The sequence below is a fragment of the Corvus cornix genome, chromosome 1, assembly GCF_000738735.6.
Source record: "Corvus cornix cornix isolate S_Up_H32 chromosome 1, ASM73873v5, whole genome shotgun sequence".
Taxonomy (NCBI): domain Eukaryota; kingdom Metazoa; phylum Chordata; class Aves; order Passeriformes; family Corvidae; genus Corvus; species Corvus cornix.
The window spans coordinates 38,104,815-38,122,373 of record NC_046332.1 but is presented as its reverse complement, the minus strand read 5'-3'; positions in this window follow the sequence as shown (position 1 = coordinate 38,122,373).

Sequence of the window (17,559 nt, the reverse complement as noted above, 5' to 3'; positions counted from 1 at the left end):
GTTTGGGTCAGCTGCAAGTGTTATGGCTTTGCTCACACTGCCGTTATTATTGCTGTGTCTGCCCTCCTTATTAGGGCAGTCTGAGGTTTCATTTCTCCTTGGACTGCCTCAGACAGATCAGATCATCACTGAACTGGAAGATGGCAAAACCCTTACCTCATGATGCTGGAATTAGGGTGGGCCACCAAGCCCATTACCCAACCTTCTGCATCTTTACCAGCATCCATCACTAGGAGTGATGTGAACTGTGAAATAACATATTTAAATTTGGAGTGACTTAGTGATAAACTGATTTTGATGAGCTGCTAATGCATTATTACATTTTCTAAATTACAATTTTTATAATGTCTCATGCCACTTCCTGCACTTTGTACAATCCCTGAGTGCTGACAGAGGCTCTGAAGGAAATAATTTGGTTTATGTCTGTAACTGAGGCGGGAATCTTGCCAGTACTGGAGTTGGCCCCTGACATGCCCGTGCACAGAAGTCAAACCAAATGGGCAGATTTTAGTAATGAGGCTGATACTCACAGTGATGTGTCAGTTCAAATCAAAGGTGGGACCTAATTATACTGGTGGTTGGACTTCTACAGTGCTGACAAACCTTTTTGAACTAATTAGTATGGAAGAGAAAAACAGTAAAGAAAGAGTTTTCCTGCTGATGTGTCAACAACATAGGGGCAAACTTTTCCTATTACTAATACACTGATAAAAAATACAATATTGTCTAAATAATTGTCTAATTGTCTAACTAAACCGCCTGCTTACTTTTGAAGATCAAGCAATATTTTAATGTGAGCCTAATCCACCCTTAAATGACCAATTAGAAAAGGAGATAGAATTGACTTCTGATCTATTGGTGAACAGAAAGAGCTAATTAGTTTTACAGTACACTCTTGTGGCAGCTACTTCACGTCACCCAGCTGAAAGGCCCCACACACGCAGATGTCTTTGTGTTTATTATTTATTATCATTAAATCTTGATGTTAATTTCACAGAACCCATGTCCCTCCCCAGGAGATGTGGAGGTGGTGATGCAGTGCTCTGCTTCCACACACCTCCCTATGGCAAGGTTTTTCCACTGTTTTAAACACACACAGTTTTTCTCATGAAATGGGAAGAATTTATGAATTCTGACTGATCTGGCTACTCTGCAAATTTCTTTTTCATACAAGATGACAGCTGGTAAATAAGATCCATGTAGCAGAGCTGAAGATATCTGCCCAAATGGACTGTGCTGAATAAACTGGTGACAGCTCCAGACAGAATCCTGTCAGGATCAAACAAGCTGAAAGCACTGGAGGGGAGACCTCTGCAGTGGCAATGCTTCCAGACCAGGAAGAAAATGTCGCATGCTCACTCTTACCCTATTCTGGGGGGGAAATAAAGCCAATGTACTTCATTAGAGGCAGGACATAGTGTCCCTGTAGCTGCTGACCCTGCACCTACTGCACTTCCATCCTGCCCCCTCCTCAGCCTCTTCACATCTACCCTAAAAAACAAAGAAATTACTGCCCTGTGCACAAATATGCACAAATATGCCTTATATAGCTTTCAATCAGCTACTCTAAAACCCATCACAGCCCAGCCATGGGAGCAAACCTCCCGTGCACGTTGCAGGGCAGAACGCAACCCCTCTCCCTTGCAGTCATGCTGGTACCAGTATCCAAAATAACTGCTCTAAGATTTCTGATCTCTGCACTGTCAACACTCACTTCCCTCTCCAACTCTCTTCCCTAAGGGCCAGAAATCAGGCTGCATTTTCTTCATGTGCAAAACAAACGGGTGCCTGAGTAAACAAAAGGCAGTAACCCCAGCAGTGCCTCAAATTCGAGTGCTGCTGCCTTGCCCCAGGAATGCCACCCTGCGCTCGGGCCCTTGTAATCTGAATAAAACCATGTGCAGTGAACACATCCAGCTGTGCCCTAACTTTGCAAATACCAGTCTGCTGCTCATCTTCCAAGATGAGGACCAGTCACAAGTGTGATGCCACATCTACCAAATATAATTCTCAGAAAACTCCCAGTTTTGTGGTTGGGTTGTTTGGGGATTTTTTTGTAAAATCTGAATTTTTGGGATAACTAGTTCAATTGCTTCCAAGATGAGTCTATAAAGGATGCTGCAGTAATACCTGCATGTTGTAGCATGCTCAACAGCAGCTTCTTCAGGTGGCAGCAGTCACTTTGGCCACTGTGACCCTGGAAAACGACTCTCTACAGACATACATGCCTTGTTCGAACATGTATGTGCTGAAGGGAGTTCAGAGGAGAGAACACCTCTGCTATAAGTACAGGCTGGAAGAGCTGGGGTTGTTCACTCTGGAAAAGAGAGGGCTCTGAGGAGACTTTACAGCACCTCCCAGTACTTTAAGGGGGCTTACAGAAGAGCTGGAGAGGGACTTTTCACAAGGATATGCAGTGATAGGACAAGGCAGAATGATTTTAAACTGACTGAGTGTAGGCTCAGATTAGACATTAGAAAGAATTTCTTTACTGTGAGGGCAGTGAGGCACTGGCACTGGCTGCCCAGAGAAGCTGTGGATGCCCCATTCCTGGAAATCTTCAAGGCCAGGCTGGATGGGGATTTGAGCAACCTGGTCCAGTGGAAGGTGTCCCTCATCGTGGAGGGGGATGGAACTAGGTGATCTTTAACCAATCCAAACCACTTGGTGATTCTGTGGTCCAAAGAAGATACCCCAAGCAAGCCCAGCTCTACCAGGAGCTGGACCTGTGAAACAAGCTCAGTAATGAGAACCAGCAAAGCAGAGAGATGCCAGCACAGCACCTACTGATGCCATTCCTTTGCCTCCCCACACTTCCACAATCAGCGCAGTTTCTCTTCAGAAACAACCTCCTCCAGCAGCAGACAGGAGCTGTCATTCCTGAGAGTTCCTGCACCTTGGTAAAGAGACAATGCAGGGTCATTCCCTACAGAGCAGCAGCAGCTCAAGCAGCTCCTGCAGCCAAGGACCTTCTATTCATGGAAGCATACACCGCAGATACAAACTGTGTAACATTGAATAGCAATCCCCTACGTTAAATCAAAGATAATCTTCGTTTTCTTTATGACTGATACAAGGACATAGCTGTCCTTTCTCCAGCAGCAGGATTTTCTCCCCATGTTTTAAAAGCCCAGATGCGTTATTATAAAGAACACTTGATGGGCAGTTCCAGACTGTGGAGACACACAGAAATAGACAATTTGTGGTGGAAGTTAGATTTGTGAATTTACTCTCTGCTCTTCTAAGATTTGTCACTTGTGAGAGCTTGTTCCCTCAAAGAAATTCAGCATACAAACTGCAACATCAGATATAAACAAGCCTCTATTTCTGCAGAAGCACTTTCTTTGACAAGACAAGAATTTAAGGGCATGCTAACATAATTGAGAAACAGCTATCAAATAAGCAAGCTTTAGTTTTCAAAGCATCTGGCTGTATTTCACACAATTACTTGAGAAAAGCAACCCAGGACCGGCTGATTAGACTGGATGGCAGCTGCCAGCATGATGTGGCCTCTCCAAAGACCCTCTTAGGATATTGCCTGTTTTATCGGCTGGTCCCTTCAGAGCGCAGACGAAGCAGCAGGAGGTAGCCGAGAATCACAGCGCTCTAACACCATCTAGGGGACTGAGCCACGGCTCAGCTCGTGAAGAGGCACGTTGGCAGCCCAGTGCTAGCTGAGAAGGGCACCGATTTTGAATAAAAAACCACTGTTCCAGCCCCAAACATGCATCTCCCTGACTTTCCCATACAACTCATTTGTCACACAGCTCTTTCACCCTATTTTACCTGCACTATGTCACACTCTCTTTTTTTCAGTTTTCGTTTGGTTTTACCACGTGTCGTGCTACTCCAGTCTTCATTTTCCCTGCTTGTTGCCCCCAGTAAGTACCGATTATACATAAACCTAAGTATGGGCTTTACAAAATCAAATACCTTATGAGGGATTAGACTGGTTAAACATGATTGAAACAAACATTATTTTTAAAAAGCCAGTAAACCCATGAATTTGCTACAGTAAGAAAAAGCCAAATCACACCTGACTTTGAAAATGAAACATTCCGCTTCTGTTCATATCGAGATTAGCACTGAAGAGCACAGTGCATCTCCCTCTTCTTTCTGTTCATCCTAGACTTTACTAAGTGCTTTTTCTGACAAAGTCCTCAGTTTTAGATGCATGGGCACCGTGGGTCCCACTTTTTCTGAAAAAGGTAGAGTTATAGAATGATTTATGTTGGAAGAGGCACTTAGGCCCAGAATGTGTAATATTTAAGGTGCTCACAAAGCAAGTAAGCAATAATTTTTTATATTTTCTCTTGCCATACACATATGCAAAATTGCATGCCTATTTATCTTCTTCAACAGGGTTAGAAGCTTCTAGGTTTTGTGACAGCACCACCAGGTGCTCCTGCTTTCCTATGAAATTCTTTCAGGCTGTAAAACCAAGCAAGTAGCAGGCACTCTGAAGCCAATTTTGAGTGTGTCATTATGTGGTATTGATACAATCGCAGCCTCCTTGGCAAAACTTACACTAGAGAGGCTTGTGTCAGCTTTCCCTTCAGTTCCACTACAGAAGTCAGTTTTAAATGAAAAAAATTGTTTTAAGACATTGTTGGTAGAAATATCTTAGTTCTTATTGATCCATGATAACAGTATCTTCCCTGGTGATGCATAAGAAAATTTAAGAAGCCTGAAGTGAGAATAAAAAAATTATTTTTCCACCATCAATATGTACTACCTTATGGAAATTATGAAGACAGCAAAAGTAAGGGAAAAAAATTAACTCTAAACCCACAATTAAATATATAAATTGACATTGAGTTAACATTTAGGGGCCTTCTGAAGGACTGTGGAAACAAGACTCAGAATTAAGAACCAACTGCACTTAAAGCAAACACAAAGAGCCCTTCAAATCTCTGTCACAAGAGGCAGATGCCTGTAAAATACTTATTTTCAACATTGTTAGAATATAACAGAGAATTGGGGCTGAACTGAAGAGTTCAACACAGAACCCAGATTCCCACTGACAGGCATTGTAACAAGCACACACCATCACGGATCTTTCAGAGCTTCCAACACAATGGGCTAGCTGCAACAGAACAGCATCTTCCAAGTCAAACCACTGCTTTGCATTTCAGCATCATCCTGCGGCCAGTCTCACATGTAGCAGTGGATTACATCCACCAGTGCCCCTCAGGAAGCACAATGCCATAATCCCCTGAGTAGGGATTAGGAGAGGCACAGAGGGGCCATCCCATCCAAACAGCTCCTGCTGAAAGTCAGCAACAGAACACAGCCTGCCCAGCTTCCATACATGATCCCATTGCACCCCGCTGGGATTTGTAGACGAATCTCCCCGCAAAGATCTAAACCAAAATGTCCTTCAGGTAACTGCTGATGGAGCAATGGGCCCTGCATTTTCCCTCTGCACCATACCAGTGTGAAAAAACCAACCACAGTCTTTCTAAAGATTGCCAAATAATTTGAGCAGATTTAAAACCCATTACAAGAGACAAGCAAAAGTATGTTCATAGTGAACGGAACACAGCAAGAATCTGTTTTTATGGAGCAAAGAGGCTGCTAATGGGCTAATGTATCAGGGTGCCTGATGAACTTGGGAAGTGCTTGGTGTTTGCCAGGGAAAGGTGGGTGACACACAGGGGATCGATCACCTTGATGCTGTGTGTCTGAGGAATCCTGGTATTTCATTCTGATTCTGAGCAATGCTAGCAGATGGCCAAAATGACAAGCAGCTGTGAATGTAAATTAAAAAACAAATTAGATTTGTATTTAACACCTGTATTTTAAAAATACTAATAATATTGGCACCAAAAAAAAAGAAAGCTTTCTCTGCTACTTTTTAAACAGGATTTTGCCCTCCCTAGACTTACTAAAACCTTGAACCAAAAAAATTGCAAATGCTTCATACAACTGTCTGGTCAGGAAGGAGTTGAAGCATGGAAAGAAAATTGGGTTGTCAAAAACCAGACACCTCAAAATACTCTCTTGGCAGAGGAAAACTCCTACACATGTTCTGAGCACCCTCTCAGAGGTAATGACTACCAATGATCAGAGATGAGAACTTTGCACAAGAGTGCTTTTGTGTTTTCAAGATTGAGTCATTTATGAGTCAGTAACAGCAAAAACAGCGAGGTTACCGCCTTCCAGTGCTCAGCCACTGTCCAAACCCCATCCCGCAAATGCAGGGAAATGCAATAAAAAAAGTCTTTATTCTACCCAGTTTATGATCTCTGCCATCTGACACTGTCTTCCTGGTATTTATTTCTCAATCCTGAACCTTACAGTGAGCCTTCCTCCCCGTCTCTGCCATTGGGAAACTCCTCCCTCCTGCAGCATGGAAAAAGTGCATGGGGAAAATAGAAATATGGAGAAAAACCTAAAATTATTCTTTTTTAATGGCTCCAGTGGGATTGATGAAATTTAGATACAGTTGCTCTTGCTGTCTTTTGTTTCTCCTGGGTTTGCAAAACGAATAGCAAGTCTGAAGGTTCATTATAGTTAATTGTTTTTTATTTGCCCAGCAGACTACTCAGCATTGGAATGCAAAATTAATCTTATTAAATTTGTCCCAATTGGCTTAATGACTAGTATGGCATTGAAATATATTAATTCTTTTTCCAAAAATGCAAAAGACAAATTACTTTGCAGAACACTGCAAAGTTTTATGAAATAATAAACAATAATAAATTACTTTATAAAGTAATGTAAATTATTTTACAAAACAAAAAGTGTTTCATTTTTACACACATTGAAACTGATTTATTTATGGTACTCTTTGTCTAAAGCTCAGACATACCAATACCTATAAGAAAATGCTATGTTTCACCAATCCTGTTAGATATTTAATAACAGCATTATTATCTCTACTATGACAATATAGGAAAAAAGGCAGAGAACAAGAGAGAGAACAAACGAGATGTTCCCTGCCCTAGTGAGCTTATAATGCTGTTTACCATTCATTTGCTTACGCAAAGCAGGGCAGCAGGGTGCACGTTCCCATTCTGGAGCCCGGTTTGATGCTCCCCTGTGGCCAGAGCAGGTGGAAGCGCCTTTCTCAGGCTGCAGGACCCGAGCAGCCACTGGTTCAGCACATCTGCAGGCGCTGTTAGTCCATCTGTGAAACCACAAACAAGAACCGGCCACATCTGTGCTGTGCCGTGCCCAGCCTCCTGCCAGCACCACCCCAGCACGCTGCCCTTCGTGTTTCCCCCGTGTGAGCTCCTTCAGGGCGCAGCCTTGCTGTGGCCACACCTGCCTCAGGCCACCTGGGACCAGGCCCATCACACACACAGGAGTCTGGGGCTGCAGACACCTCACCCCTGCAGGGACCCCAGCTGCGGCAGGAGCCCCGAGGCAGGGAGCAAGCCCTCCAAGCAACTTCAGCTTACCTCAGCACAGATGTCTAACACAGGCCAGAAGAAGAGAGTTTGAAAAACACTGTGTCTTCTGCTGGGGGTGGGAAGGCTTGCTGCTGGCAAGGTGATGGGCAGGGAGAGCCATGGTACCTACACACCACCCACTGCACACAAGAGATGCCAAAGCAGCCACCTCAGCAAGCCATGACTCTGGAGACGTTTGTGGGGGTTACTTCATCACCTACCATTTTTTTATAACCTTCAGATTGTATTTTATTATATAAAATCCATCAGTTTTGTGTTTAGTTTTGGCATAACAGATCTGATGTCTGATTTAGCAACAGATTCTTCTGTCCAAACTGTGAAACTAAATTAAGGAGGGATAGTACAACAAAAATGGTTACAAAAGATATCTGCATCTGAGATGGTCATTTACGACTCCTTTTATAGTCACTGGGCAGAAACAGTCCATGATTCATCTGATCCTAAATATAACTGGCTAGAGAGGCATGGATAAATGATGCTAAAAGATGAGAAATAACCATTCTTCATATACATTTTTGTGCAGCACAGAAAATACACAGTATTCATTGTATATTCTGTATAGTAATGTTTTTCAAGAGTTACAAGAAAAACAAGTCTTCCCCAAATTAATACAGCAATTTTCTTGGTTGTTTTTTTTTTGTTTGTTTGTTTTGGGTTTTTTTCTTTGCAGTTAGAGGAACGCAGAGTGGACATTTTCATGTCAGTGTAAAAAAGTAGAATTAATTAGGGCTGTCATTTCTATGTATTTACACCATCCTAATTCATATTGTTCTTGCTTTATCTATCTGGATCTGGCTTCTACTGTAGCAGGGAGAAGTGGGGGAGCAGAGCTGGCTCTGCTGTTGCCTTCTGCCAATACACGTGAGTGGATTCCATCTCCCAGCCAGACTCCCACACTCTAGCTGGAGATATGGGACACTAAAGGAGCAATGCGCAATGAAACCATCAAAGCCCAGCTTTATCTCTCTCTTCACTGTAAGCTTTAATGCTCCAAAGGCAAGAGAATGCAAAAGCAGCATCATGACAGAGGCAACAAAGCAGATGTTCAATACACAACACTTCAGCTAAACCAGCAAGCTCAAAGAGGGGAAATCAATAGCCAGAGGAAAGTGGTTAAAAACTCCTCTCTTGCCTGTCCTCCCTCAGCTGCACACAGATGTTAATTACTACTTGCAGGCTGCCAAGCTCTTGTACTCTCCCTTCTGCACTTGCAAAAGCCTGTTGAACCCAATGCCCTTACCCAGTCCCACCTACTCCTCGGACCCAAGACAACGCATGCTTCTTCATGAGAGGCAATTTTAGCACCCTGCCACCTGCAACCTGGTGACTCTCCCTCCACAGGGTTCTGTAGATACACCTGTAAGCACACAGGACACCAGGCTGGATCACAGGAATTGGTAGCATCATTGTGCTGCAGGAAACCCCAGATGCCATTCTCTGTACTGATGGCATGCAGATTAGGAGATGGAGTTTGAGCTGTTTTCTACTGAATCTGAAATACCTGAAATTTGAGATCTCTGAGCCATCTTGGAAGAGTTATGGCAGAGAACGTGCTCCTTTAACAGCTCTGGCAGGTGATGGTGGAGTGGATTTTGCAATCTGACATTGGAAGTCAGTTCCTCACCTCTCAAAACCAAAATGACTCAAATCTTGTAACATCCAGAGCCTGCTGTCATGCTCATCTCAGTTGCTGGGCTTTTAAGGACAACTGAACAAGCTGAGCTCATCATGAAAGGCTGCTGTAATTATGATTTTTTTTCTTATTTTAGGTTTAAGGAAGTCTGTATATCTTCTTGTTTGACACATGCAATCCTTATGTTGTTAACAGAGGTCAAACAGAGGCAGTCCTAGATGAACCCTTCACTCTTTTTATAACTCTTAATGCACACAGGTAACAGAGGGCTTCAAAGTACAAGATATCAGCTTCATATCAGCTGGGATAGATTAATTTTATTCCTAGTAGCTGGTACAGTGCTGTGTTTCGGATTTAGGATGAGAATGATGTTAAGAGTAATGTTGATAACACACTGATGTTTTAGTTGTTGCTAAGTAGTGCTTACTCTAAATCAAGGACTTTCCAGCTGCTCACACTACCCTGCCAGCGAGGAGGCTGCAGGTGTACAAGAAAATGGGAGGGGATACAGCCAGGACAGCTAACCCCAACTTGCCAAAGGCTCATTCCGTACCATATGGCATAATGCTGAATAATAAAACTGAGGAAGTTGGCCAGGAGAGACCAATCACTGCTCAGGGACTGGTTGGGCATGATTCAGTGAGTGATGAGCAACTGTAGTGTGCATCATTTGTTTTGCTTATTCTTTTAACACTACTATCATCATCATCATTATTATTATTATTATTATTACTACTATTATTTTCCCTTCCTTTTCTATTCTATGAAACTATCTTTATCTCAACCCACTAGTTTTACTTTTTTTCCAAATGGCTAGGAGGTGTTTAGCTGCCTGCCCAGTTTAACCACAACACAGCTACCCTGCTAGAGAACTGATAAGCAAGTGAAGTGCATTTATCAATAGACACAGCAGAGAGAAGCCATATCTTTTGAGTTTGAGACCCTTATTTTTGCAAGAGCATGCACACTCCAGTTATCCTCACTGGTGACACTGTGACAATGGGAAGAAAAACAAAGGAAATTAATATTTCTGTGTGTTTCTCCATGGACACACATTCTATTTAGAGTAAAACACTCATGCAGTTAACTGCATGTATGGTTGTCTCCATTTAGTACTTTAATTGTACCAAAATGTTGGTGGCTAGATGGAGATTTGATAAAGAAAAAGCCCCAGGTGACAAACCTTTTGATCTCAGTCTCTTTGCATATGTTCTAAGGAAAACAGGTTGTCAGTAAACAGTGATCTGATTATTTGCTCCTTGTCTGACCAAGGAAGGGCAGTGGAACAAAGGATTCAGTGTTCAGGTGAGTCCTGGCCTCAGGTGAGAGCCACCTGGCAATGCCTCAGCAAGGACTGAGATATAGCCTAACTCATTCCTGGAAAGGAACCAGAAGCAAAAGTGACAATTATATCCATGTGCCTGACTGATGGGAATCAGCTGCCACTTGTAATGTAAGTACATAACAAAACAGAAGCACTGTGGTAGCCTGACCTGCTCCTGGAGCAGGAGGGCTGCTCAGTGTACCTAGGCATTTTTCCAACAAGGACTTTTTCTGTGTAGGCTTTGTCTGTTATCTGTGCTTATCTTACTTTAGGACTGGATCACAACAACAGAAGGCAATACATAGCCAGGCCAGAAAATTGCTCTCAGGCCATGGTATAAAAACCTGCTCAGCTGAGATCCAGGGTGGTCTCCAAACTTTTCCCAAGGTGATCCCATGGGCCTGAATTTCACTTCTAGAATTGAATTACACCTGTGTCTTTCACCCCTCTGTCTTAGGACACACTTCAAGTCACAGATAAAATCCAAAACATTAATTTTTACTCAAAACATCCAGAATGGTCTTTGGGACCTCGTGGGCTACCAATGAGCCTGTGATTCTTTTTGCTTAATGCTGTCTTATTTAAAATTGGCAGCAGCTTTTGAACTAGAAGCCCACCCTTTCTTAAAAGGACATTGCCTGCAGTGAGCTCCATTAGATGGTATATGTTTACTGTCCAGGGCACTTTTATCTCTAGAGCTAGGCTGAGGATAGAGGAAAGTTGTTCTTTTCTTGGTAGGTCATGCTTCTTCTGTTTGCTTTGGCCCATTGTTTTGAGGTTCTGCTCTGGATACCATGCATGTGAGAGCAAACTAATTTTCTATTAGCCTTTGAAGAGAATAGGGAACACTACCTTCAAAAATGAAGAAAATCACCTCATTTTACTCAAAATGTGTAGTAGCCTGGCCAAGGATGGATGTTAGTGGCTGCTGCCATCACTGTTGCTGTTTGCTCCAAGAAGCAATGGCTCATTGTTCTGATACAGCACCTCCTCTTCCCCATGGCCCCTGAGATCGTACACACTTTGCTTTGTGCAGACACAAGTTCATCCCCCATTGCCTGTGTGTGTCCCACGGGGGGCAAAGGAAATGTAGCACGTGATGGGTAGAGCATCAGGTCATTGAAAACCATGGTGTCTCCCCTGAAAATCAAACCACACAAGACATGACCATCTGACATGTCTCCTTTATATTAAAGAAGTGTGTCTAAGTGGTGAAGAATAGAAACCTCTCTTTTGCTCTGAAGCTATGGGCTTCTCTGGAACTTTGAAACACAACCCATGAGGTCATGCTCACTGCAAACAAAGGCACACAAAGCACTATTGCTTCCTGCAGACCCTGTTCTGTTTGTGCTGTAACTTGTGAGATTGCAAAGATCAAAGAGATGCAAAACACCAGGGGTATAAACACATTACTACACTAATGCAGTGCAAACAGTGCGCGTGGAAAGAACAGGTTAACCTTATCTCACTTTCTTCTGCTTTCAGAATAAACATCATATCAGCGTAGTCACTCTGGTTGGTGTTGGAGCAGCCCTTTTGTTGTGTCTCCTGTGATAATTCCTGTGGCCATGTAGGCAAATACGGCACTAACACGTAGGGTAATACACCAAGAAAGCCTCTGGAGAGATTTCCCTTGTGCTTTGGTGGGACATGGGTGAACACCTTTAACAGAACAGCTTACAGGGAAGTGTTGGCACAAAGCAGACATTCCCATCTCCACCATGTTACAATGTTCCTCTCAAAGACAATATGCAAAGGATGAGGATGGGAGTGGGGGTGGAAATGGGTTTGGGAGCGAGAATGCTCTGCATTCTCAGAGCAGAAGTGACAACTCCAACTAGAGCATCAGTTTAGCAAAGATGAAAGTGACTTATCCCATAGAGGTCACAGGTCCAGGCTGCTTTAATACAGCAATCTTCTCATCTTATTGACTGCCATGCACTCCTTTAGTTTCTAGCATCTTCATACCACTGTGGTAGCTTTTTTGTTTATAGATCTCAAAGTACTTTATTAATGGGGGAAAATACCTCACAATGCCCCTAGAAAATAAGGATCATATTAGGTGCATTTACGAACAGAGGGATTCTTTGCAGCTTACTGTAACCAAAGTGGGGGGGAAATGAGGAGAAGGAATGGTATGGACAGGTCCTGTCTTACTCCATGGAAGTGTTCCTAGGGTGAAGAATCAGGCTGTCCCAGACCCACCAGCATCCCACCACCACTAATTACTACCATCCCTGAGCTCAGATAAGAACTGATCATGAGCTACATCCACCTATTTTGAGCACTGTTTTGTGTGAAGGACAGCTGTAAGTACACACATGGGCCTGAGATGTTAGGCTGAGTGGAGACTCACCTCTACAACTCACACACTGGGTCACTGACTGAAGGAGGAGGTAAATGCAGGGGAATGTATCATCCTAGAAACTAGCACTGCTATCTCCAGGAAAGTCAGGCTAAAATGACTTCCAGTGAATTAGGAATATGCAAGACTTCAGAAAAAGATGAAATCCACTTGTGCCTTCTGGACTACCTCTTACAGAAGATACAGAATCATAAAATATGTAGAATATTGTCCTAAGAGCAAAGGTCAGGAAAGATTCCATGTCTGGTCACAGGACTTAGGACCTCTCAGATACATCTCTCTTGGTTTATATCAGACTTTGTGGAGGCTGAAACAAAGGTAAATTTTTGTGACTTTTCACTAAAGCCAGACCTTCCTTTAGCTAACTTATAATGCTGAGTTTTTATCATATAAACCAAGTAACCTGAGATGCAAGTGAAATAGTTTTCTTTTAAAAGAATGGAGAAGTGCCTGTAAAATAAGATGATTGACAACTCTCTGGTAAAACCAGACAGGTGAGATGCCACAGAAACAAATCGATACTTTCCCTTTGATGCAGAAGCAGCATTTCAGAAGGCTCAATACAGAAGGCTTTAGTGTGCTGTAAACATCATGGGAAACAAGAGGCACTACGTGGTCAGACCGTTCAGTGAGAACAAAGCCAGTGTTCCCTTGCAGTGGTATCTTTTTGTTCTCTTATGCACCTGTCAGTCACTCAGGCCATATTCCTTCAGTATTTACATGTGCACAGGTATATCTCGATTGCAAGTCCAAGAGAGGACTTCAGCATTCCTGAGAACACCCTGGTGAATGTAGTAGGGATGCACAGAAACAGGACTCGACACAGATGCTTCTAATCTAAATACAGAATCCTACAGATGTACAAATCAGGTTTAATTTCAGTATCAAGTGATATGCCCAAGTCCTTCTGGGTCCAAACCTTAGTGGTACAACAGTCTGCTTTGCCTGTAGGATCTCTGATGTTGAAGCATCAGTTGTAAAATGTAAAAATTATATCCATGTTACTCTTTCATATCACACTTCAGACTGAAGTCTGTAGTTGGGTCATAAGGAATCCACATATGCATCAATATGACACATCAGAGCTGAAAATAAATAAGCACTGGTTAGGATCTCTGGTTTTATCTGAAGAGCAGCAAAAATGAGCAAGTGATTAAATTTGTTGTCCACCTCTGACTTGTATTCTGTCAAATCAATCCTGACTTAGCATATGGGCTCTCATCCAGTCTGTCTTGAAGCTGAAAGGGTCAGATTCAGACTGCTACTTGGAAGTGACCATGACTCACTCTAAGACGAGATAACAGGTTCCCAGTCCCAAAGTTGCCTTTTATTTATGTAACTTCAGATAAACCATTTGAAATTACCCCCTTCATTCTTAAGTTTTAACCTAAGGGTTACAGAGACAGTTTAATCTGAACTGATGAAATCTCTTCTATTTGTTTTCTCATTTGCACATATTTTTGTGGCAGCATTAAAGCTGCTAGACTGTGCTAGATATGCAAAAGTAGCAGAGCATAGTACACCAGTGCAGTAAGTGTACTGTCCCAGCATGATTTAAAACACAGATCCCAATCTAGCCCAAGAGAGATGGACATAACATAGAGAAACTTAATCTATTTTTAAAAGTCTTGCTCCAATTGCTGGCTTCATAGCACATACTGTGGTCTAGACCAATAAGAAGCAGAAATTTGCGTAAGAGCTGATGACACTCTATATACTCCAAAACCACGTGTGAAATCCACAGGATATGGGGATGTTGACAGAACAATGCAAGCAGCATGGGGCTGAACAATATGCCAAGCAACCAGAATTTTTTGGCAGCCTGCACATACTCCAGTAGTTAACATCAGGGGGGGGAAAAAAAGGAGAGTACTTTCCCTTTGGCCAGTATAACACTGTGCCTTCTTAAAGTAGCATTGCAAAAGAAATGAAGTTATTAATGAGAAAACACACAGGATATGGCCTAGATAACAGTCTTTCTGAAGTGTCCGATGCCTCATAAAAGGTGCACCTAGAGATACCCAGGTGGGTATTTTGTGGGTTTGGCTTGTGGGCCTGATTGAGGATGTGGGGCCAAGATATGATCTGCTGTTGTACTCCTGGCTTTTCTGTGCAGAGCCAGCGTAGCCACAAGTAACACTGCTCAAGTATTTAGACAAGCCACAAGATGCAGGGGCATAGGGAGACGTGGGAGGAGCTGAACAGTACGGTCAGGTCTGTCTCTGCATCCCCCAGGTAGCTGTGAGCATGGGATCTGAGATGCCAGCACTCACACACAGAGCTTACTGTCCCCTCTGGGCCCTACACATCTGCCAGAGGAAAGCAGATGGCCTCAAGGGCAGGTTAAAACAGTCCAGATCCCCTCGCAGTTCAGTGGGATCAAGCAGGTGAACAAGCTATGGCACAAGATGAAGGAGTGCTCTGAGGCAGCCAAGGACCAAACCTGAATTTGCAGAGAAGCAGCTGTTCAGAAAATTAGAAATGGAGATTTCTCCATCCCCATTTCTACCACTGTCATGGGGAACATTACGGGGCAAATAGAAAGAATTTCCTCAATATGGCTTTTAGAGACATTTATCTTCTAGAAGCTTTTATGTTCTTTGCGTATAATTAGCTTTAGTTAAAGCAAGAAGATGCATCATTCAGTTCTTCATTTCACCTTCCTTCTCTGCCCAACTACAGTCCCCAGCCTGATTACCCACAATCCCAAAAGGCCACCAAAATAGAAAACAACATACATACCTGTTGTTTCATGATGCTGCTTTTCTGTTAAGTATCAAAACCCACCAGACCAGGTTAACCTGCCCAAGTAGCTGAGCTGGCCAGCAGTGCATCAAGAGGGAAATGAGAGCAAGATGTGGAAGTTCATCCACAGCAGAAATGTGACAGGGAAACACATCAACCACTACAGCAGGAAGAAATCAAGCATTTTAAACTGTAAAAAGCTCATTCAGATGCCTAAATAGCATGTCTAGCTGTCCCACAGCCAGCAGACACTGTTTAAAGAGTCCATAACTAAACCAGCTGGAGAGATTGGACAGTTGTTGAGAGCTTGTCAAGTTCTAAGGCCATTGGTTATAAAAAAAGGTTGGCTAAAACCACTTCTATCCTTGAGGCAATGTTGGGAAAAAGATTTTTCCCACAATATGTCACAAGTCAGTAACCAGTGCAAGGAATGCAGTTTATGCCTCTGCCTCACACACCTACAAGAGGAGGAGTGAGTTTCTTCTGAAACACTGGAGAGGTACCTTAACTTGTTCCTCAGTGCCCTACTGATGATACCCAACCCAGCTGAAAGGATCATGTATCTTGCTTCTATGCTCAGGGTAAAGTTACTCCCAGATGTGAAATCCAAGAGGAAACCTCCCCTAGCCCCTGTCCAGGTCAGGTCACTGGGGCTGCCAGTCACCCTCACGGGCTGTTGTGAACTTTTCAACTAACGTATTTCTTTTACAGCCTTGTTTTCTTCTGCCCTCTTCAGGCTGCTTACATGGGAAAAAGCTTATGGCTTGTTTCTGCATCTTTTAGCCATGGGAACATTCTCAGACTATGGCAAAGTCTGTGCCTGTGAGCAAGAGGGTCTCCTTTTGTGTTCTGTTGTGAAGTTCCTTGCATTTCTCAAATGCTTTAGGCAGTGGGGTTCAAAATACTTCAGTAACTTTAAAAAAACCCCACCACCTTGGTGACATTTGTTTATCTTCTCCATCTCCCACATGGAGTCAAGCCCAGGTCTGCTACTCACTCATATTAGCGGCAGTGATGGTGCCTTGGGGCTGCTCCAGAATGCCCTAAGCCAGTAGTCAGAAGCAACCAAAGATGCCCCAAGATGCCTTCAGCATCTGCCCATGTACTGCACGGGCTGTGTGGACCAGAATCCTCCCATCACTATGTCTCAGCTACCCCAGTGCTGCCACCCACTAGAGAGCAGACCTGGGTAACATCTCCAAAGCCCTGCACAATCCTGCTGCAAGGGCTGGGGCAGGATTTGTCAGCAACTTGAATGGGGTAAGAAGATGATTTTGAGGTGTTCATTGGACTTCAAACCACTCCTCACAAAACAGTTGTTAGTGGTATCCCACCTTTGCTTCTCAGTGATCTGCAGCCCACCATGAAGCAGAGCTATTATAAGAACACAGGTCTTCCTCTCTCCTTGACTCTGAGCAGGAGACCAGATTTCATCTCCTCTGTATCAGAAGTCCCATAAAAATTTTTTACTAAAAACTCAACAACTCCTGTGGATTAATCCTCATTTTAATAAATGCCTTAGTAGTAGCAACAAAAATTACTCAACTGTAAAAGCAGCACAGAAGGCATTCCTCACCACAGACACTGTAACAGAAAGTGTGGTGAATCTGGTTTTTTTCATTAAGGATTCTCATTAATATGCTTTATCAGAGCCGGAAATCAGGACAGATTCTGCTCTAATTAACCTGACAACTTTTTTCACAGCACAGACATACTGAATGAAGTGTCTGTGTTCATAGTCCATCTCTGTGATTCCATGATTCTGAGATAATACAACAGTGGGACTACCTGGGGACACATAATACAATAATCTTCAATGCTAATAGAAAACTTACAGCAAAAAGTCTCACCTTTAAAATCTGGTGAGATGTTTCAGACCAGGCTGGGGTCTCCAACAAGATACTGCCATAAAACATGCTTCTTGGTTTTGTATTCAGCCTCTACTGCTTACTTGCACTTACCCCAGGACTCTTGCAAAATGCAACCAAAATTCTCAGCAAACATCCATGTATTAACTTACCTCTTTTTAGCTCTCCCTCTCTCAAGTGAGAAGCCATTAAAGCCTCAGGTCTGT